At 43.8% G+C, this 20,507-nt stretch overlaps 1 pseudogene across 1 annotated transcript; it reads right to left on the bottom strand.

Moving 5' to 3' along the window:
- Positions 1-2,386: 2,386 nt before the first annotated feature.
- LOC120886369 (signal-regulatory protein beta-1-like) lies at positions 2,387-17,914 on the bottom strand (annotated as a pseudogene). The gene is made up of 5 exons (XR_013439607.1): positions 17,411-17,914; positions 9,278-9,583; positions 8,454-8,795; positions 3,642-3,753; positions 2,387-3,042 (listed from the first exon to the last, which is right to left on the bottom strand). The product of XR_013439607.1 is annotated as a signal-regulatory protein beta-1-like (transcript).
- Between the last annotated feature and the right edge of the window lie 2,593 nt (positions 17,915-20,507).

The raw sequence follows: 20,507 nt of genomic DNA, 5'->3' as shown, positions 1-20,507 counted from the left end.
GAAGGATAACTCTAATGAAAAGGGTTAGAAGCAGGGGAATAGACAGGAGGTGATTTAGGGTACACAATTACTTGGGAGGACAGTAGAGTACATAAAAACAAAGGCACATATGTATTTAGAAAATTACAAGATGTTAAAATAGTAAAATTTGGAGGGTGAAAGAAGAAGAGAGAAGAAAAAGGGAAAGAGAAGAAAGAGAAAAAAGAAAAAAGAGAGAATAAAAGGGGGGCCTTATGTAATTTCTCTATATTATATTTTCCAGGTGACTCAGTTCTCAAAGTTCTATTTCATGTAAAGTTCTTGGTTTCACAAATGTTGGGGTTGTGAGGTTCAGAGGATAGAAGTGTAGAGGAGGAAGAAGTATAAGAAGGAAAAACAACAACAAAAAAACCTCTTAGAATTCCGTTTCCTTCTTTTTGGCTTCTCTTCTCTCCCAGTAGGTGGGGTTGTCTATTTAAGCTGGAGTCTCTGTCCTCAGGGTGGTGTAGGTAACCAGGGTGAGAAGACTTGAGCCCCGCTCCCCCCATCATCTCCCTCTCCTGCCTTGAGCACCCCAATCCTGGTCTTTCTGATTTGCTTCAGGTTTTTTAGACCCCTCCCTTACTTTGCTTATCACCCTCAGGTTCCTGCCGGGTGGGTGGTGCCCTGGTCTCACAGAGCTCCAGTTCAGCTGAAAGTGGGTTTTGCTCTGGGCAGTAATGGTGCCGAGTAATCACAGCTGGGGGTGGGGTTGGGGAGGAAGTTGGAAACCAGGTACCTGTTCAAATGGAGGTCCACGCTGATAGCTACACCCACCAAAAAAATGGCGAGAGAGGTTTTCCAAGAAGGAGTCGGTCTGCTTCCTGCACCAGGATGTCTGGTGAGGTGGGGGGAGCTGGGGTGGCCTTGAGCTGTGTGATTGCAGCCGTGTGGCCTGCATGGGAGTGGAGCGCAGCTGATAAGGTGGTTCTGCTCCGCTGCTTGAGAGCCCTGTGCTTTGGGTCCGGAGTCCGGAATCTTACTGGAACAGAGGCTCTGATTTCTGTAGAAATCAGATGGTTGGTAGCAGATCTGATGGTTTCTGTGGAAATCCGCTGTCTAGGAGTCCTGTTGTACTTTCTGAGGTATTGTATTCCTTCTAGGTGAGACCTTGTGGAGACCTGTCTGACTCTTTTCTTGGTTTAATTCCACAGAGCAGCCAGAAACAGTACCTCCTCTATTCCGCCATGTAGTCTTGAGCTTTTCTTTGTTGGAAGACTTTTAATTGCTCTTTGAATTTCATTCCTTGATACCATTCTGTTTAGGTTTTCCATACCCTTCAGGTTCAGTTTGGGCAGGTCACATGTATCTGGGAATTTGTCAATGTCTTCTAGATTTTCCAATATTTTTGAGTCTAAATTTTCAGCATAGTATCTGTTCAATGTTCCTGGATTTCAGAAGTTTTTCCAGTGATATTTTCTTTTTTTGTCTCTACTTTGATTGATTTGTGTCTTCCTTCTCTTACTTTTGGTCATTTGGCTGAGAGATTTTCAATCTTATGTATCTTTTAAATGAACCATTTCCTCCTTGCTTTGAACCTTTGTATTCTTTTTCTTTCTTAATTTCATTAATTTCTTCACTAATCTTAATGATTTCCTATCATCTGTTCTTTTGGGAATTATTTTGTTCTTTTCCTAAGACCTTGAGTTGGAGTATAAACTTATTTACTTAAAATTTCTTTATTTCATTAAAGTAGGCACTCAGTGAGTTAAATTTTCCTGCTAGAACTGCATTCATAGTGTCCTAGAGACTTAGATATATTGTACCTGTGTTCTTATTGCTTCTGAAATTTCTTGGTGTCTACTGTCATTTTTTTGATCCATTTTATATTTAAAGAATAAGCAACTGAGAAGAAAGTGCAGTGAGGACAGGAGAGGTAATAATTCTGGAAGTGAGATTAAACTGGGCACAAGGGGTCAAAACAGAAGTTGTTGGCCATGATGTGTGGACACTGGTCCTTCATCAGTGGACTTTTGTGTGGCAGATAGAGGAAACTGGTTAAAGTGGCATTACCTACCTACACTAGAGGGAGGGAAACAGTGGTGCCCAAAATGGTGATGGTATTAAATGAGGCTAATAATTGATCAAGGTAGAAAAGATGCTTGCTTCACATCTTCAATTAACCAGGTGGACATGGTTGAAACTCCTGCAGATAAGGTTTTACAAATAAATAAATTACTAATACTCAGTGTCTAGTGTTTCAAATTGCTGTTCACTAAGCTGATGGTTTCTGTTACATTTTATTATTATTTTACATTATTTTATTATTTTTTACATTTTATTATTATTTACATTTCCCTATATGTTTAAACTGACATTTAACTGATAATTTGAGTGTTTTCAATATTTTGAAGAAACACTGTAAAGGTTGAAGAATGATAGTTATTTTTAATGACTGCTATGGAGATTCCCAGAATTTCAGTTTGCATGGTCATTTTTACAATCCTGCCCTTCCATGGAGAGTGATGACTGCCTGTATCCAGGACAACATGATGTTCATAACTGCTAAGGAGAGAAAATATCTCAGGTTATGGGGCACTTGTTTTTTTTTTCTTTCTGTGTTTGAGGCATAGGACACTTAGGTAAAGAGAAAGGAGAATAACTATTTGTATTAAACCATTTGAGTTTCCTTTGAGAAACTCAACAAGGCTGTGGAGGAGGGGTAGATAAGAAAAAGAAGACAGAATGACTCTTGAGAGCAAGGACTTGGGGTACTTGATGGCCAAGCCCAAGGCAATGGAGGATAGCCATTGTGACATGTTCAGGTGGGGCTTGCTTGTCACATTCTGAGGGGGTGTCATGAGATGCTACACAGAGGCAGGTCTGCAGACTCAGCCATGGGACATTGAGGGCTGACAGAGGAGCATCAGGAGCCTGTGGGCTGGTGACTGTTCTGGGAGAAGGTATTTGGAGCAGCATCTATAGAGGCTTCTCAGTAGCTCTTTTCTCTCAGGCTGAGCACCATGGAGCAGGAAGAAGGTGGCAGAGACTGAGGGTCCCAGGTAGCAGGGAGTGATGAAGGATCTGTGGGAAATATGTTCCACATTCAGTTATCTGCTCACCATTCGTAAGAGTCTCCTTAGAGCTATGAGGTCCTGGTTGACCCTTGTTAGATGCCTATCTTGAATGGACCAGCAGCCCAAGAACACACCTGTCAGCCTCTCCTGTGTCCTGATTCCCTGCAGGTTGGTCACACTAAGAGTCACAAGGGGAGCAGCCCTGAGAGCAGCCCACCTAGAACTTCCCAACATTGCTCCATTAGGAAGAACCTTCCTGTCCATGGATGCGTAGCATTGGACTATTGGTCTAAACTAGAGGTGCTATCCAAAAGACACACTTAATCTGCTGCCCCTCGTTGCATTCCCTCAGCTCATCATCTCTGGAGCCTCAGGACTCAGTGGACACCCATTGCCAACTCTTGACCTTCTCATCTCCTGCTCACCCCACACACTTCCTGGGAGCTGGGACCCCACAGGAGTTGCCTGAGATCCTGAGGGTGCTGAGGGATGTGTGCCTGGTTTTCTAGACCCACTGACTCTGAAGCTGTGCACAGGTGGGATGACACTCCCCCTGGCCCTGCCCCTTCTGCAGGCTGTTGTCCACCTTTTCTCCTGGGTACTTACAGTCAGGACTTCTGCTTCCTGTGGATGTAGATGGCAGAGACAGTGACTGCCAATAGGATCTTAGGGCCAATAAATAGGGCTATGAGGTATGAAGAAAGAGTAGACTTCATTGCTCCTGAAAATCAAGGGACAAGAGGGGCTATTAGAGGGACTCCTAGTTGTCCATTCTCAGGTGCCTGCATTTGCCCCAGGTGAAGCTATCAAGGCCCCCAAAGTTGTGAAGCTTTAGTGCACACACCCTGTACTAACGTCCTGGTCAAGCCAGAGGCAGAAGGCCAGTCAGAGTTTTCTCATTCCCACTCACCCAGCCTTAGGTCCCAGGGTGACCCCCTGAGGGAGGGAAATGTGAGCTTGGTGCACATTGCCCACCCAGCTATGCTGGTTACCTACTTGATTCTCAGTCTCCTGTGAAGAGGGATCATCATCACCTCTTGATAAGGAAATTGAGGCCTGGGGAGTTTCAGGAGGGTCACATCCTAGAGGAATTCAAACCCTATATGGTGATTCCTGAGACCATGTTCCTTGGACCAAGGGAATGGTCCAGTATCTCTGGGCCATGAGAACAATTTTCAATGGGGCATTCATATGGGGTGAGGGCTGCTCCATGGGAAGAGAGGAGAGCAAGGCTGCCCACTTGGTACTGTGCGTAGTTCAATGGACCTTTGTCTGGGGACCTTGGGGACCTTGATCAGGAGGTGTAGGATAAACTAACAAAATTGCTGGCTGAAAAACACTTTTGTGGGTCAAGAAAACATTTCTCATACATGGGAGGGGACACAGTCTCCAAATAGCAGACCATCCCTCCAGTGCTGTGTCACCTAAAGTCTTTCTGTTGGACACACAAAGCCAGATCCTGGCAAGCAGACCTGTGGAGTCATTTTTTTTTCTTTTAAATAGTCATTTTTTTCTTTTAAATAGCTATTTTTTTCTTTTAAAATGATGCTAACAAAGATGGAAACATTTCTAATAATAAACAAATGCTGCCAAGTCCTTAAGAAGGAGTGGACTCCTCAACCTGTAGGGTGGCTGCCCTGCTGGAGGCCACGGTTCTCAGCTGAGTGCTGCTCTGGGGCTCCCCCTCAGTGGAGGAGAGCTGCACTCCTGCCCCCTCCTCCCTCTAGAAGGCACCAGCATCAGAGCCTGCCTGAGCAGGGAGTGGAAGGCCCCCCCCTCTCCTCCACTTAAAACAGCTCCACCCTTCCTCTGACTGTCTGTGGGAGCAACTGAGTTGCTGCTTCTTCTGTCTCAGGTGGGAAGGACCCTGATGTTGATCCTGAGAACATTTCAGAAAGCCCCGTGATCCCCTATGTCCATCACAGAGGGCACTTCCTATGGAAACCCAGCTCCAGGAGTGATCTGAAAAACAGGCTCTACCATGTGAATCTGAACCTGGGACTCTTCAGCTGGCTGGTCATATAGACATCAGATCTGGTGGTCAGTGGCACCTGAGCAGGCACTGGCCTCTGGTGGAGGTGCTGTTGTTCACACTTTGCAAAAGTGAACTGGTTTTCTTGGCATCTGGTACTTGAACATAAATTGGGAAATTGTTGTTATAAGACTCTGGAATTTAAATGCTGTTTCTTGGCATCAGTTCATGGGAGAAAGATAATGAGAAGCTAAGCATGAGTCACCAGAAAGTAAAGGCCAAGTGTGAGATCCAAGGGACTTCTTGGTACTCTTGTAGATGTTTTGTCTCCTGGAACCAGAGGGCAGCTGAAGCAGAGGTTACATTCCTAGACATAATTCCAAAACTAGAAGAGCTACAGAGGAGATTGCATTCTCCAGGCTCAAGGGCTTTCCCTAACGGGGAAGTTGTAGACGTTACATATGAAGGTTAGGGCCATATAGATGGAAGCACTCAAAGACCTTCAGTGGACTTCTTGGTTGGTGATCACAGTCACAGCAGGATGGCTACCAATTAATTCTGCTCCAGAGACATCCAGTGCCATCTTCCATGTTCCATTCCAACAAAAATGCTTCCTGTGCATCATGTAATCCTCATTCCATCTGAGAAAGGAGAAGTGCTATGGTCCCATGTTACAGAAAGGATCTGGAAGGCACCAGGCCACACTTCTAATGGGCTGGCCCCCATTTTCAGTTTTCATGCTGGTGTCCAGGTGTGTCAGAGGAAATTAGGAGAGTCTCAGATCAATAACTGAAATGTTCTACCACTGAAGTAACAACAACATGAAGAAAATATACCCTATTCAAGCAGAATAAAGGAAATAATTAGGAAAAATCCAATAAAATAGAATACAGAGAACTATACAGAACATCATGGAAACACACAGTTAGTCCCTTTGAAAGATCAATGAAATTGAAAATGTCTTGCAAAACTAATGACAGAAAAAAGAAGAGAGAGAGAGAGAGAGAGAGAGAGAGAGAGAGAGAGAGAGAGAGAGAGAGAGAGAGAAATGGAAAGGACACACTACTAACATCAAGATTGAACAGGGTGGTTGCTACAGATCTTGCAAAAATTAGATAGATAATAAGGAGATAGAAGGAGAAAATCTTAGGTATAAATAAAGTTGACCCCTTAGATAAAAGTGGACCAAAATGCTTTGAAAAGCACCACGTACCCAAATATGCTCAAATTGAAAGTTGGCATGGCAATAACCCTAAATTGCTGAAAAAGTACATCATTTTAAAATTTGAGGAAAGACTTCTTGATGCCCAGATGGTATCCTAAGAAATTTTTACCATACTTTTAATGACGAATGAAAAAAAGAATTGGTGCAGAGAAAAGAGATATAAAAAGAATTTTGAAAAATTTGAATACATACTGCAATCCTTGTTAATGATTAGAGATAATTATTATTAATTTTATTAACTGGGATAAGGCCTTTGGATTTGCAGACAAATGTTCTTCATCATTTGACCATTCTAGCTGTGTACTTCACTGACACTGTGTGCATTCCTGATTAAACACTGGTCAATGGGCTTAGGCAGCTTCCATGCATCTCCTACTATCAAGGAAATTGCTATTCACTTCCTATCATTACACTTCCTACAAGAAGGCACAGGGACAAATCAGTAGTCCAGTGTTGACCCAGCCCATGAGGTACATGGTAGGCATGCTGAAAACAACCTGGAACTTGAGAGTCTTGTGGAGTCCAGACCCACTCCTGTGATTACACAGGGAAATGACTCACATTGGGTCACAGAATGGAGTCTCCAGATGACCCTGGTGTTTAAGACAATGTTCATGGGAGAGGGACATTTCTTTAATTAGCAAAAATTTTCATTATAGGCTGGTGTTGGCCCTGTCCCCAGGGATCTTAGTTTTGCATTGAGTCGTGTAGAAAGTCATCAGTGGTCAGGGCAGGAAGTCATCAACAGCGATTCCATTGCTCTCCAGGGCCATTCTGGTTTCCCTACTGTAAACTCCTAACATACAGGTAGTTGAAGCAAAAATGAAGGATATACACAAGTAGAAATTTCCATGTTGTGAGCATGCTTTAAGGGTCCTCATTACTATTGGTCTGCTATCACAAATCAGAAGGAAAAGATGTGTGGAGTCCACTCAAGGTCACCTAGGGGCCTGGTCCAAACAGTCTCCACATCCTCAGGGAGTCTCTTTCATATTTCCCCTAGCAGGTGCCAGTCTGCTGGGTGAGGATAAAGATGTGTATGGAAAATTCTCATCTGGAATGGAAGCTGGGCAGAGGTCAACATGGTAAGGGGTAAGGGGAGTCCCTGAGGAAGGAGGACAGAACAATTGTTAGGTTCAGAGATGAGAAGCAGGACATTAGGACAGGATCGTTCCCTCCCTGCATTTCTTTTTAAATATCTGTGTATTTCAGAAGATCCATGGAGATTTGTACCAAGCTCTTGACAGTGGAGACTCTTGGAATGAGGAGGGGGATTGCAGGTGAATGTAAGGTTCTAATATATATTTATAGACTTGAGAATTATTCTATAATGAATAGGAATACTAACTTTGGCAGTATTTTAAAAAGATACAGGATAAAAAAAAGACCCAGTCAGTTGGGTGAGATGGCTCATGCCCATAATCAGTGGCTTGGGAGGCTGAGGCAGAAGGATCACGAGTCTAAGCCAGCCTCAGCAAAAGCAAGGCCCTGAGAAAGTCAGCAAGATCCTGTCTCTAAGTAAAATACAAAATAGGGCGGGAATGTGGCTCAGTGTCTGAATGCCCCTGAGTCCAATCCCTGGTACCTCCCACCCCCCAAAAAAGATCCTGCCAGCTGGAGTGGAGACCCCACCAGGGAGACATCTTTTTCTTTTTCATACTAGAGATACTTAACCAGTGAACCACACCCCTAGGCTTTTAAAATATTTAATGTCCCCACTCTGGGCACATGAGTTCACCAGGAGCCAGCTCAGTGGTTACACTTCCAATCCTTGTTATGTGTGATGACTGAGGTTTCTGTCCTGGACACATTTCCATTCACACTCAGGTCACACGCAAGCTCAGGAGGTAGAACTTCTTTGCCTGGCAGGTGATAGTCACCTGGTTGTGTGTCACTGTGAATTTTTGAGTGACCTCCAAGATGGGTGGAAAGAGAGGAGGATGGAGAGGGCCAAGAAGACATGACAAGTGTCAGGTGAAGAAGGCAAGCGGTGAGTGCCACAATGGCCCATCCCCCATTCTGCTTTCTTCCTTAGTGTCCCTGTTTGAAGGCCCCATGAGATGTGTGCCCAACCCCACAGAGGAGACCCTCAGAGTGTGGTGTGGGGAGCTGACTAAGACGCTGCTCTGTGTTCATAGGCTATGGATGCCCTGTGGACAGGAGGGGTCACTGCTCTCACAACAGACAACATCAAGGTAAAGTATAAAAGCATTGGATCAGCTGGGAGAGGCCTCAGCAGGGGTATTGTCCAGGCCCTGCTCTCTGGAGCCAGCAGAGACCTGCAGGGTGCAGTTTCTGGTGGTGGTTGCTTTCTCATCATGCTCCACCCGGCAGGTGAACGTCACGTCCTCCCTGTGCACAGAGGCATTGACCAGCAGCCAGCTCATCAGGTTGATGGTCCTGTCCTTGTTCTCTCAGAGGGTCAAGGCTGTTTCTCTCCTGGACATGTCGCCATTCTCCACCCAGGTCAGCTGTAGGCTCTGGGAGAAGAAGTGACTTCACCTGGTTCCCTGCCATGGTGGGCAGTGGGGTGACCTCCAGGGTGGGCAGAACTGAAACAGCACAGGCAGAAGCTATGACCTTATGGCACAAACAGCTGAGCTCCTCCCAGTATGGCAGGGGCCTCCCTCGGGACAGGGCCAGGCATGCAGAGGGGCTCAGACACTGAGGGTTTTCACAGGAGTGAATCACTAACCACAGGGCCTGCCACCCACAGGTGCCAAGTGACCAGCAGCTCCCCTGAGGGTAAAGTGAGTGAGGTTGACAGGCCCAACTCCTGGCCTGCAGGAAGTTAGCACAATAGATGAAATGATCCTGCACCTTGAAGCTCCACTCTGTTAGGAGCTCAGCAGTTCTAGTTGCTTCTGGTCAATGAAATAAAGCCACCAGCTCATGCTGGACACAGGGCAGGAGTCCACACTAGCACCGCAGGTGGCAGCACTGCTGGGAATTAAAGCACAGGTCACTGAGTTCCTGGAGCAAAGGCCCCTGGGGAGCAGCAGTGTGGACTGGGGCAGTGAGCAAGGTCCTGTTTCTCAAATGGTGTCAGACAGGTTGGCAGTCCCACAAAGAGGAGGGCTCCTCTGCAGAATGACATGGGCCACCTTGCATATGACTTGAGAATGGACATCCCTGGGAGTAAATGTCATCTGAGCTATGCTGGACCTACTGTAGGACACACTTTCTTCTGTGGGATCCATGCTGCTCTGGGTGTGTGACAGCTCATTCCCATTTTTGAACCACTTGAGAGTGATGTTGTTGGGGGAGGAGCTGTGGGACTCCCAGGTGATGCTCACCATTTGCCCAGGTGTGGCCTTGGTCACAGGACCTAACACCATGCGGGGAGAGGGTCTGTCTGGATGCAAAGAAGCACTGACAAACCAGTTAGGTGAACAGGAGACCCCGTCTGAGCACAAGCATGTGACACTTTGAAGAACCTTCCTAGAAATTTTTGGTGTGGTGGCTGTTACTGTTGTTATATTATTATTATTTGCAGTGCTGGGTAACATCCTCAGGTGCTGCTAACCATCTGCTCTGTCACCCATAAGCACAACAAGATTTCATTTCTTAATCCTCCTCATGAAGCTGCCTGGGTTCTGAGCTTACTCGTGTGGTGTCCCTAGTGTCATGCCTCTAGGAGAGCACAGCTGTCCAGCCAGTGAGGAGTATCCACCCAGGTGCTACTCCAGAACTGAAGTCACAGCCTTCTTCACAGTATTAGGACACTGCTACCAACCTGGGCTCCAAAGAACTTACTGACTTGTCTCTGTAACAACTGTTTCCTACAGGCCTGACCTGAAATCTTTGACAACCTGTTGAGGGCCACAGCCAAGTCGGGATGATGCATGGCATCTTGCCAGAAGGGAGTGGTTGAGAGGTGATGACAGGGAGCCATTGAGATTGATGGTTATGTTAAGCTGTGTATTCAATTGTATATAGACCCCTGCTGTCCGCCTTGGGCACCCACTACTTTGGAGTTCTCTCGGGGATTCCTGGGGAGTTTGAGTTGGTGGGTGGAGTTCCAGTGGAAGGAGTTCCGGTTGGTGTGTGGTGTGCCTGGAAGGGCCGCGTGGGTGGAGTTCACGTGAGTTTGGAAATAAAATTTGTTCCTGCTTGAGTGGCTCGTGATTTGTGCCCAGCCAGACTGTGGCATTTGGTGGCCTGTGTGGGGAATGCCTGAAGCTTGGGGGTAAGTGAAATTGCTCGCCCCTGAGGGAAGGCAAGATAATGGGTGATCATTTCAAAAGACAATGTGTTCTTGTTTTGATTTGTTTTATTTTTGTTTCAAGCTGCCTGTCCCTAGAACTTTCTTAGGCAAACTGGGAAAATGGTTGGCTCAAGGTTTGAAGTTGTTCAGCCCTGAGGAAGAGATAGAGATAGACCACAAAAATACATTTCAAGAAAATAGGCAAATTGATACAATAGATTTTTGTTCCATTTTTGTTTCATTCTGTTTCGGTTTTGTTTTGTGTTATCTTGTTGGGTTGCATTATCTTTACAGTAGATTAGAAATTAGTAAAAAACAAACTGAAAGAGGGTTAAGTAAATTGTTAGAGGCCCAGAATATGGTAGAAAACATGTGAGATCAAGCAAAAGAGAAGGTCTCTCGAGCTAGTCAGACAGAGGAAGAAAATTTAAAGGAAGAAGGGCCATCAGGAGGGAAAAAGTTACAACAGGAGGCTGCTATTAACACCTTTCTATCACCAGAGGGCGTAAGTGTCCAACCAACAGCTCCACCTATAGAGACAACATATGCTGGGGGGCCCCCAACCCCCATAGTTGATAGATGGGATCCTGAGACAGGACCTCAAAGGTTAGCATGCCCTGTACTTGAGCAGGAAGGAGGGCAGCAAATTCACCGTGCTTTAGATTTCAAAACAGTGAAGCAGTTCAAGGAGGCTGTAACAACCTATGGTCCCCAAGCACCCTTCACTGTAAGCATGGTTGAATCCATTACTAACCTGGACATGATGCCACCATATTGGGCTAGTATGTGTAAAGCTATGCTAAATGGAGGACAATACCTGCTATGGAAGGTTGCTAATGAGGAATTTGGCACGGAGACGGCTAGGCAAAATGCAGCAGCTGGTTATCCTCAGAGAAATCTAGATATGTTGTTAGGAAAAGGACCTTATGAGGATCTGCAGCAACAAATTAGATATGATCTGCTATATACTCACAAATTGCTGCAGATGCAGTTAGGGAATGGAAGACTTTACAAGGATATGGAGATTTACAAGGTCAGTTATCTAAAGTAATACAGGGACCTAATGAACTTTACGCTGAATTTGTAGATAGGCTTATTGAAACAGCTACCAGAGTTTTTGGGGATACAGAACAAGCAATGCCATTAATAAAACAACTGGCTTATGAGCAAGCAAATTGTTGGTGCAGAGAGGTCATTAGACCATGGAAACATGAAGATTTAAACACATATATTAAATTATGTAGAGACATTAATGAACAAGGGCAAGTCTTGGCAGCTGCAGTACAACAGGCTTTAGATGTCAGGCCAAAAACATGATACAATTGTGAACAAACAGGACATTTTAAAAGGAATTGCAACATAGGAGCATGGTTTAACAAAACTAGGTATCAAAGGGGTAGAACATGGGTATGTGCCCACGATGCTGTGGAGGGAGACATTGGGCTAATGAAGGCCATTCTCAAACCACCATAGAGGTACTCTGTTATCAAAAAACAGACAAGGACCAGGTGTTTACCCATGATATCATGGAGAAAGGCATTGGGCTCCATTGCCAAAAAAAACGGACAGGAGGGCCCAATGCTCCGGGGCCCACGACCACAAATATACGGAGCACTGGAGGAACCCAGCAACACCATCAGGGTAGTGCCTAGGACACATTATCCATCAGATCTCTCAACAGAAAAACCAGAGGGAGCGTAGGGTTAGACATCTGCACCTCCACCAGGGCAGTACTAACTCTAGAGATGGGAGTTCAAATCATTCCCAAAGGGGTAAAAGGACCTCTTCCCCAAGGAACAATAGGCCTATTATTGGGATGCAGTTCTTCTACTCTAAAAGGACTTATGATAAGTCCTGGGGTAATTGATCCTGATTATAAAGGTGAAATAAAAATTATAGCCAGTTCTCTAAAATGTATATCATTAATTTCACCAGGAGATAGAATAGCATAGTTATTAATAATACCCAGCCTACATGATAAATTTTCCAGTTGTACTGTAGAAAGAGGTTCCAGGGGATTAGACTCCACAGGTGTAGATTTGGCTATGCTTTCTTTAAATTTAGATTCTCGCCTGATGCTAAAACTAAATATTCAAGGACATGAATTTAATGGGCTACTGGATACAAGTGCAGACCTTAGCATCATCTCTCATCAAGAATGACCAAAACCATTGGCCATTACAGCAAGCCACTCAAACTCTTCAAGGCCTAGGAGTGGCGACTAATCCCCATAGAAGTGCAATGGTATTAGATTGGAAGAATTCTGAAGGATGTGAAGGAATTATACAGCCATATGTATTGGATCATCTTCCTATAAATTTATGGGGACAAGATGTCCTAGATCAATTAGATTTGACATTAACAAATAACATCAATCCAAATGCGCCCACTATTATGGCTAGACAAGATTTTAGGAAAGAAAAAAAGATTAGGAGAAAAAGGACAAAGTATAGTGGTGCCAATACAAGAAGATCAAAAAATAGATAGACATGGATTGTGTTTTCAGGAGGGGTCACTGAGACAATAAAAATTACTTGGAAATCAGAAAGACCAGTGTGGGTTCCTCAGTGGCCCCTGACTAAAGAAAAGATACAAGCAGCCTATGATCTGGTCAAACAACAATTAGCGGAGGGACATATACAACCTTCCACATCTCCCCATAATACTCCCATTTTTTTGTCATCAAAAAGAAATCTGGTAAATGGAGATTATTGCAAGAATTAAGAGCCATTAATAATGTGATGGTTATTACGGGACCTGCTGAATTGGGGATTCCCCAATTGTCTGCTTTGCCAAAAACCTAGTATGTTTTAGCTATAGATACTAAAGATTGTTTTTTTGTCAATTCCAATTCATCCTGAGGATAGTCCACGTTTTGCATTTACTGTCCCTGCACTGAATCATGAAGGTCCCAATCAGAGATTTGAATGAAAAGTATTCCCTCAAGGGATGGCTAACAGCCCAACTATGTGTCAAATTTATGTTAAAAAAGCAATCCAGCCACTTAGAAATCAAAATACTGAATTACAAATATTTCACTATATGGATGATGTGTTGTTAGCACACAAAGATAAAAACACATTGCTAGAATGTTATGCCACACTTACAAACTTATTAAAAAATTATAATCTAGAGATAGCAATAGATAAAGTACAATTAAATTTTCCAATTAATTATTTAGGAGTTCTATTATCCTCAATCATGGTCCATCCACCAAAAATTCAAATATGAGTAGATAAACTCAAATCACTTAACGACTTTCAAAAGTTATTAGGAGACATAAATTGGATAAAGCCTTATCTAGGTATACCAACAGGAGAGTTGGGACCTTTATTTGATGTCCTAAAAGGTCCATCAGATCCAATTTCACCCTGCATGTTAACGCCTGAAGCAAGAAAGACATTAAAAATCATTGAAACATATATGGAAAATATGCATTTGGATAGAATTGGTATAAGTTTGCCTTTATTATTTATTGCACTACCAACAAAAAATATTCCTACAGGAGTATTTTGGTAAGAAGGTCCATTATTATGGATACATTTATCTTATTCTCCTAACACTATTCTTACTAGGTATTCTGAGGTTGTAGGACAATTAATACTCAAAGGAATAAAAGCAGCAAAGGGAGTGTTTGGAATTTCTCCCAATAAAATTATTACTCCATATACTATGGATCAAATTGATGAGTTAGCTAATGAGTTAAATACTTGGGTAATAATCATGTGCAAATATAATGTTTCACTTGATAATCACTTACCATCTAATCCTTTGCTGTCTTTTTGGTCTTCATATCCTGTAGTTTTTAAAAAATGACAAGAAAAACACCTATCATGAATGCTCCAAATATATTCACTGATGGGTCAAATAATGGTACAGTAGCAGTAGTTACCCCTGATCAAACTTTTACATTTTTTAGTACCCAAACAATCAGCTCAAATGGTAGAGCTTAATGCAGTATTACAAGCTTTTGTGATGTTTAAAGATTCTGTATTTAATTTATTTTCTGATAGTCAGTATATAGTTAGTGCTATAGTATCCCTTGAAGATGCTGGTAGGATTTTCCCTTCCTCTACTGTTTTCTCTTTGTTTTCCACTATACAAATCTAATCTGGGACAGAAAAGATCCATTCTTTATAGAACATATCAGGGCACATACAGGATTGCCTGGAGCTCTTGGTTCGGGCAAAGATTTAGCATACATATGATTTGACATACATATTTTATCTACACTAGGAGAAGCTACAAATTTTCATAAAAGGTTCCATGTCAATGCTAATACTTTACAGAAGCATTTTAAAATAACTAAGGAACAAGCTAGACAAATAATAAAACAATGTCAAAATTGTGTGACCTTTTTACCACATGTTAATCTTGGAATCAATCCTAGAGGACTGATACCTAACCATATTTGGCAGATGGACATCACACACTTGCCAGAATTTGGAAAATTAAAATATTTGCATGTTACAGTTGATACTTCTTCCAGATTTTTGATGAGCTCCCTTCATGTCAGAGAAAAAAAACTATAGATATTATAACTCATTGCTTACAAAATTTTGCCACTGTGGGCGTTCCAAAAAAGTTAAAAACAGATAATGGTCCTGGCTATACTTCTATCTCTTTTAAACAATTTTGCTCATCATTTGACATTACTCATATAACAGGAATACCATACAATCCACAGGGACAAGGCATAGTTGAAAGAGCTCATCAAACTATTAAAATGTATTTATTAAAGCAAAAAGAGGGAATTGGGAAGGGGTATATATCCTCCAAAGATAAACTTAAAATAACCCTTATTACTCTAAACTTTTTAAATTTGGATTCATCAGGGCTTAGTGCTGTGGAAAGGCACATGTGTCCAAAAAATGTACAAAAGCCAAAGGTACTTTGGAAGGATATTCTAACAGGACAATGGAAAGGTCCTGACCCAGTGATTGTCTGGAGTCGGGGTTCTATTTGTGTGTTTCCACAGGGAGAACAGCAGCCAATTTGGATTCCAGAGAGACTAACTAAAGCTATTTCTACAGACCAAAAAGAAAATGACTTGGCTCAAATCCATAACAGCTGATATCCTTACATCTGCAACAGTGGTTCTTCCACACCTGGAGGCTAATGAATAATGAACACCATTAAAGCCTATTTCAAATGTAAAAAAACTTGGGCTTGCTTGTGGGAATGCCTTCAGACCCATTATGCAAATTACAGGAAAAAGGATGAGATATCAAAAGAACAGTCAAACCGAGGTGGTAACCAGGATGCTTTTTTCAATATTTATTTTATTATTGCCTTTTCCCACATCATGAAGTTCTATTTTATTTTTTGAGCTCATAGAGACCTAGGTTAATGTTTTTCTGATCAGTTCTATTTTTTTGACTGTGGAGTTTTTAAACGTTGCAATGGAGATTTCACCTGTGAAAAGCTACAAGGCCTTTACTATTATGTTATGTGTTGTATGTATTGTGTTATGTGCATTGTATGTCTGTATGTGCGTATGTCCATATATCATATATGAGGAGCGCTCATGAAAAAATGAATCCAAATATATTTTTTTATTCACGTGATTTAAATGGTTTAATTTAAATTGGTAAATAGCTGTTGAGGATTGTTTTAATATATGAACAAAAAAGGAGGTTATCAGATCTGTTTGTTTACTTTCACCTTTCCTTTTCATTATATTTAATAATTCTGTTCAGTATAATGTAAATTGTTTAGAAAATTGCTTTCTTTTAGTGCCTGCTGGAATGTTACATAATTTTTTTTTAGCCATCTTTGCCAGAATTCCTATCTTCATCCCAGTGCTGGTGAAGACAAAGATAAAACCAAACTATAGTTTCTTCAATAGCTATCATAGTAAACTGTATAAACTGATGCATCAATGAATATAACTCAACAAGTGATGCTCAATCAAGGAGTCGATTTACTTTGAGAGGAAATGGACATATTAATACATTCCTCTGCTTTTAACTGCTTGCAGAACTTGCCTGGACTATGTATCACTTGTATGCATTGTGAACTATCTATTGGTGCAGCGAATTGTGGTAGGGCTGGGGTATCTTTGCTGATGGTGTCATCGGTGGTACAATTTTTCCAAAAAGAACTGTCATTTGGCTTGGTGTTGTGGCATTTTTCATCCTCCTCCCTTCTGCTTGTGATGGTCTAAAATTTGGGGGCCAAGAGAGGTGAGACAAAGAACCTCACCCCCCACTGGCACCAAGGCCAAATTTGGGGGCCAACAGAGGTGAGGAAGGTCACCAACATGGGGAACACTGCCTGGTGAGTGACCCAGCTCTGCTCCTGCCCTGCAGGGCCTATGAGGGCTGGTCCCTGAGACACAGGGACTTACAGGCAGACCCAGGGCAAAGGCCCAACCTCTTGGCAGCTCCTCCACCAGGGCCCCAGGTCTACAGGGAACCTGAGCCTGTCAGAATCCTCTCAGGTGCTGTTCCAGGAGCGGAAGGAAGGAAAGCATGCCCTCCCCCTCCCTGCTCTGGAGGCCTGGTCCCCAGGGAGGGACAGGAACAGTAGCTTGTTGTTAGAAATTTCCCTACTGTTTCATAGCAGTCAGAGCACAGATTGGCACAAGGGAGGCCTTCACAGTGGCAAAAAGAGAAGGGTCACCCCCACAGGGCAGTGCTCTCTAAATGTAACAGATGTGGTCTGGCTCTGTGATCGGCCAAACCCTCAGAGCCCTCAGCTGGGGAGCCACAGGGCAGGCCACACTGGAAAAGGTCAGGGCTGTGGAGCAGGCAGGTGAGGGGTGCAGGTGCCCCCCATTTACCAGCCATGGAGCCTGGACCACATAGCATGGCCTCCACAGGCCTCTGCCTCCCTGACCTGCAGAAGGGGTGACCGCAGGTCATGACATGAGCACCCAGTGCTGCTCCTGCTTCTCAGCTGTGGCCCCCAGGGTGGAGGGCGTGACCCTGACCTCCTGTCCCACCCCAGGGAGGAGGAGGCAGCTGCACTGACCTCGCACAGACAACTCGGTGCCTGGTCCAGACTTAACCTCCTTATCAACAGGGGTCGATCTCTGGAACTTCACACAGTAGTAGGTGCCGGTGTCTGCTGGGGTGACATTACTGATGCGGATGGAAAAGTCCCTGTTGTCCCTCTTTGTGGTATCTGAGAGATTTGTGACTCGGGGGAAGTGGCCTTCTTTGAAGTGGTAGATCAACTCCCGGCCTGGCCCTGCCCCCTTAAACCACTGGGTGGGCCCCACGGGGAGCAGGGAGGTCACAGTGCAGTGCAGAGTGGCCGACTCTCCAGCAGGGACAGACACTGACTTCTCAGGCTGGATCACCTGCAGCTCCTGTGCAGCCGCTCCTGGGGGAGACACAGGGTGGTCACTGCTCATCCTGGGGATCCCCTTGGTTTATCACGTGGTATCAGCAAAGCCTGTCACTGACTGAGTGCCCACAGAGTGGCCTTGAGCTCAGCACAGGGCGTGTCCTCACACTGAGCCTCCCCTGGCTGCACCTCCACACTGTGAGACACCTGCCCCTGAGGCCCAGAGCCCTGAGCAAGGTGGAGGGAGGGGACTTGAGGGCCTGAGCCCTCCCCTGAGCTCTCATGTGTCACCAACTGTTTGTTATTCTTCCCTTTCTGACCACAAGGTCACTGGCATTTCAAGAACCATGACATTGGGGGAGGGGAGGGTCATGTGGCTCTTGAGACTCCTGAATTGTGGGGTAAGTGGTGGAGTTAAGTTAGTGGGACATGCATTTGACTGTGAGTCTGTGGCTCATCTTCCCTATTCCACAGAAACCCCCAAGTTCATGATGGCATTTCATCTACCAGCCTGAAGTGATCATCTTGCTGATAACAATGTACAGCTCAATTAAGAAATGAAACATTACTCAAGCCCCTTCCATAACTACCCACACTATAATCACATTATGTAAGTATTCTTGTTTTTCTGTGAGAACTGACTGCAAACTAGTGTCTGAAACAACAGCAGTTTTTCTGTTATGGTTCTGAACATCAGAAATCCAAATTTACTCTCACTGGGCATCCACCCAAGGTCATGAGGTCTGTTTTATTACTAGGCTCTGTTCCCTGCTCTCCACATGCAGGGGGGTCCCTGAGCTGCTTCCCCTTGTTTCCTGTCCTCCTGTTGCTCCATCCTCTTGCCTCCCCCATCTCATATCCTTCCCTAGCTCATTTCTCCTGCCTCCTTCTCATCAGGACATATAGCCAAAGTAGAAAAGGAAATCTGTAAAATGATCAGCAAATTGAGAACATCAACAAGGAGAAAATATAAAAAGGAAACAAATAGAAATTTGGGAGTTGTTGAGGCTCAATTAACTCTGAATTTCATTATAGATTTCACCAGACTTGAACAAGCAGTTAAAAAATCCCAAAATGTGGAAGAGAAATCATTGACAATGCTCACTTTGCAGTTCCAAATGGGAAACAGGAATTTAAAAAAAAAAAATTCATTCAGGATACCAGCAAATTGCACTGACACACATACGAGAATTCCAAAAGAGAAGAATGAAAATAGAAGGGGCAAAACCTTATTTTGAAGTGAAATGCACTTCACTTTCTTAAATGTCATCTAATATATGAAAGTACTAATCCAAGAGGTTGAACAACCTCCACGTTCCATCGACTTGAGCAGATCCACGCTGAGGCACATTGTAAACCAATCTGCCAAAGCTAAAGTAAAAGAGACAACACTAAAGCAGAAAGAGAGGCCTGTTCACCACATACAGGGTTCCTCCGAAGGTGTTTATCAAGTTCTTAATGATGGGAACCAGAGGTAGTAAGATGATGCATCTACAGTGTTGAAAAAAAATGGTACCAAGAATTCTCTACCTAAGAGAAAAAACATTCCTTCCAACATGAATGAGAAATGAAGATATTTCCAGAAAAAAAAACTGAGCAATTCACTCCCTGTAGAAATGTCATGCAAGAAATGCTAAAGGGAAACCATTAGGTTGAAGTGAAAGGATGTTAGATAATAAATCCAAGTTTCACCAGAAAATAAAGCTCTCCTGTTGTATCATGGATGTTTTAAACTTTCTGATGCCTCAGTATTCCCAGAAACAGATGTGGACACTCCCATAGGCAACAGGTACATCAATGCAATAAGCTATTCTTGACCATGAGTTCCCTTGTTGCTGTCCCTCGACTGTAATCTAGTGACATACACACACACACCCACAGACATCTGTGAAATCTTTCACAATGTTGGTATCTGAGTTCTGCAGGAACTCACAATGAGACACTGCCCTGAGTTTCTTTCTCTAGAAAACTGTTTTGCTGATAAATCCCTAATTTCTTGTGCCTCTCCAGGTGCAATTTCCAATGCTCTGTTGGCATGGTCCTTAGTTGGCTCACCAGTAGGACTAACTCTCCCATTGACAACACAGTGGAGAGGAGGAAGGGAGGTTCAAAGGTTAGGAGCAAAGTCCCTGGGGCATGGCTTCTGACTGCTCAGGACTCACTCCCTGGCTTTCCCCAGTGGCTGTACCATGTTGCACAGCTCTCTGGCCTGATGGCTGTCTTATGCCCTGCTTTGTGCAGCTCTCTGTGGCTTTTTCAGAGAGTTTATCACCCTCTCCACATTACAGTGTTACTTCTGTCCCAACCCCAAGAATGCATACTGGAATACCAGTTCCTAGCCTTGACCCCAGCTGCACAATCATCCTACCATTGGAATCTGGAACACCAGACCCTGTGAACTGGCTCTTTAGCAGCACACTGGAGTGGGAATGTGATTTGAGGAAGGACCTCTGCTGGAGCGTGTGTACTTCCATGAGGTGCTGAGTGTTCATTGCTGAGTGCTCTTGTGAGAGTCAAAGCAGATATAGAGGGCCAGTATACAGGTATATGAGCCTGTCCACAGTGTCCAGCATGTGGTAAGTGGCATTTGTGAGAATAGTAATTCATTCTCTTCCTTCATGACCTCACATTGTCCCTTTCCCAAGGAGAGTCCTCCACGACACCCCCTAAATGTCCACGCTACATGTGCTGGCCGACTCTTCTCTGCTGCTTTCTTGATGCTGTTGATCTCCATCTCCCATCCCATCCATGGCTGCCATCCAAGGTGATGCACAA

Source organism: Ictidomys tridecemlineatus, chromosome 5, assembly GCF_052094955.1.
Source record: "Ictidomys tridecemlineatus isolate mIctTri1 chromosome 5, mIctTri1.hap1, whole genome shotgun sequence".
NCBI classification, from domain to species: domain Eukaryota; kingdom Metazoa; phylum Chordata; class Mammalia; order Rodentia; family Sciuridae; genus Ictidomys; species Ictidomys tridecemlineatus.
The sequence above is the reverse complement of the archived record's forward strand: the minus strand, read 5'-3'. Positions and strand labels throughout refer to the sequence as shown.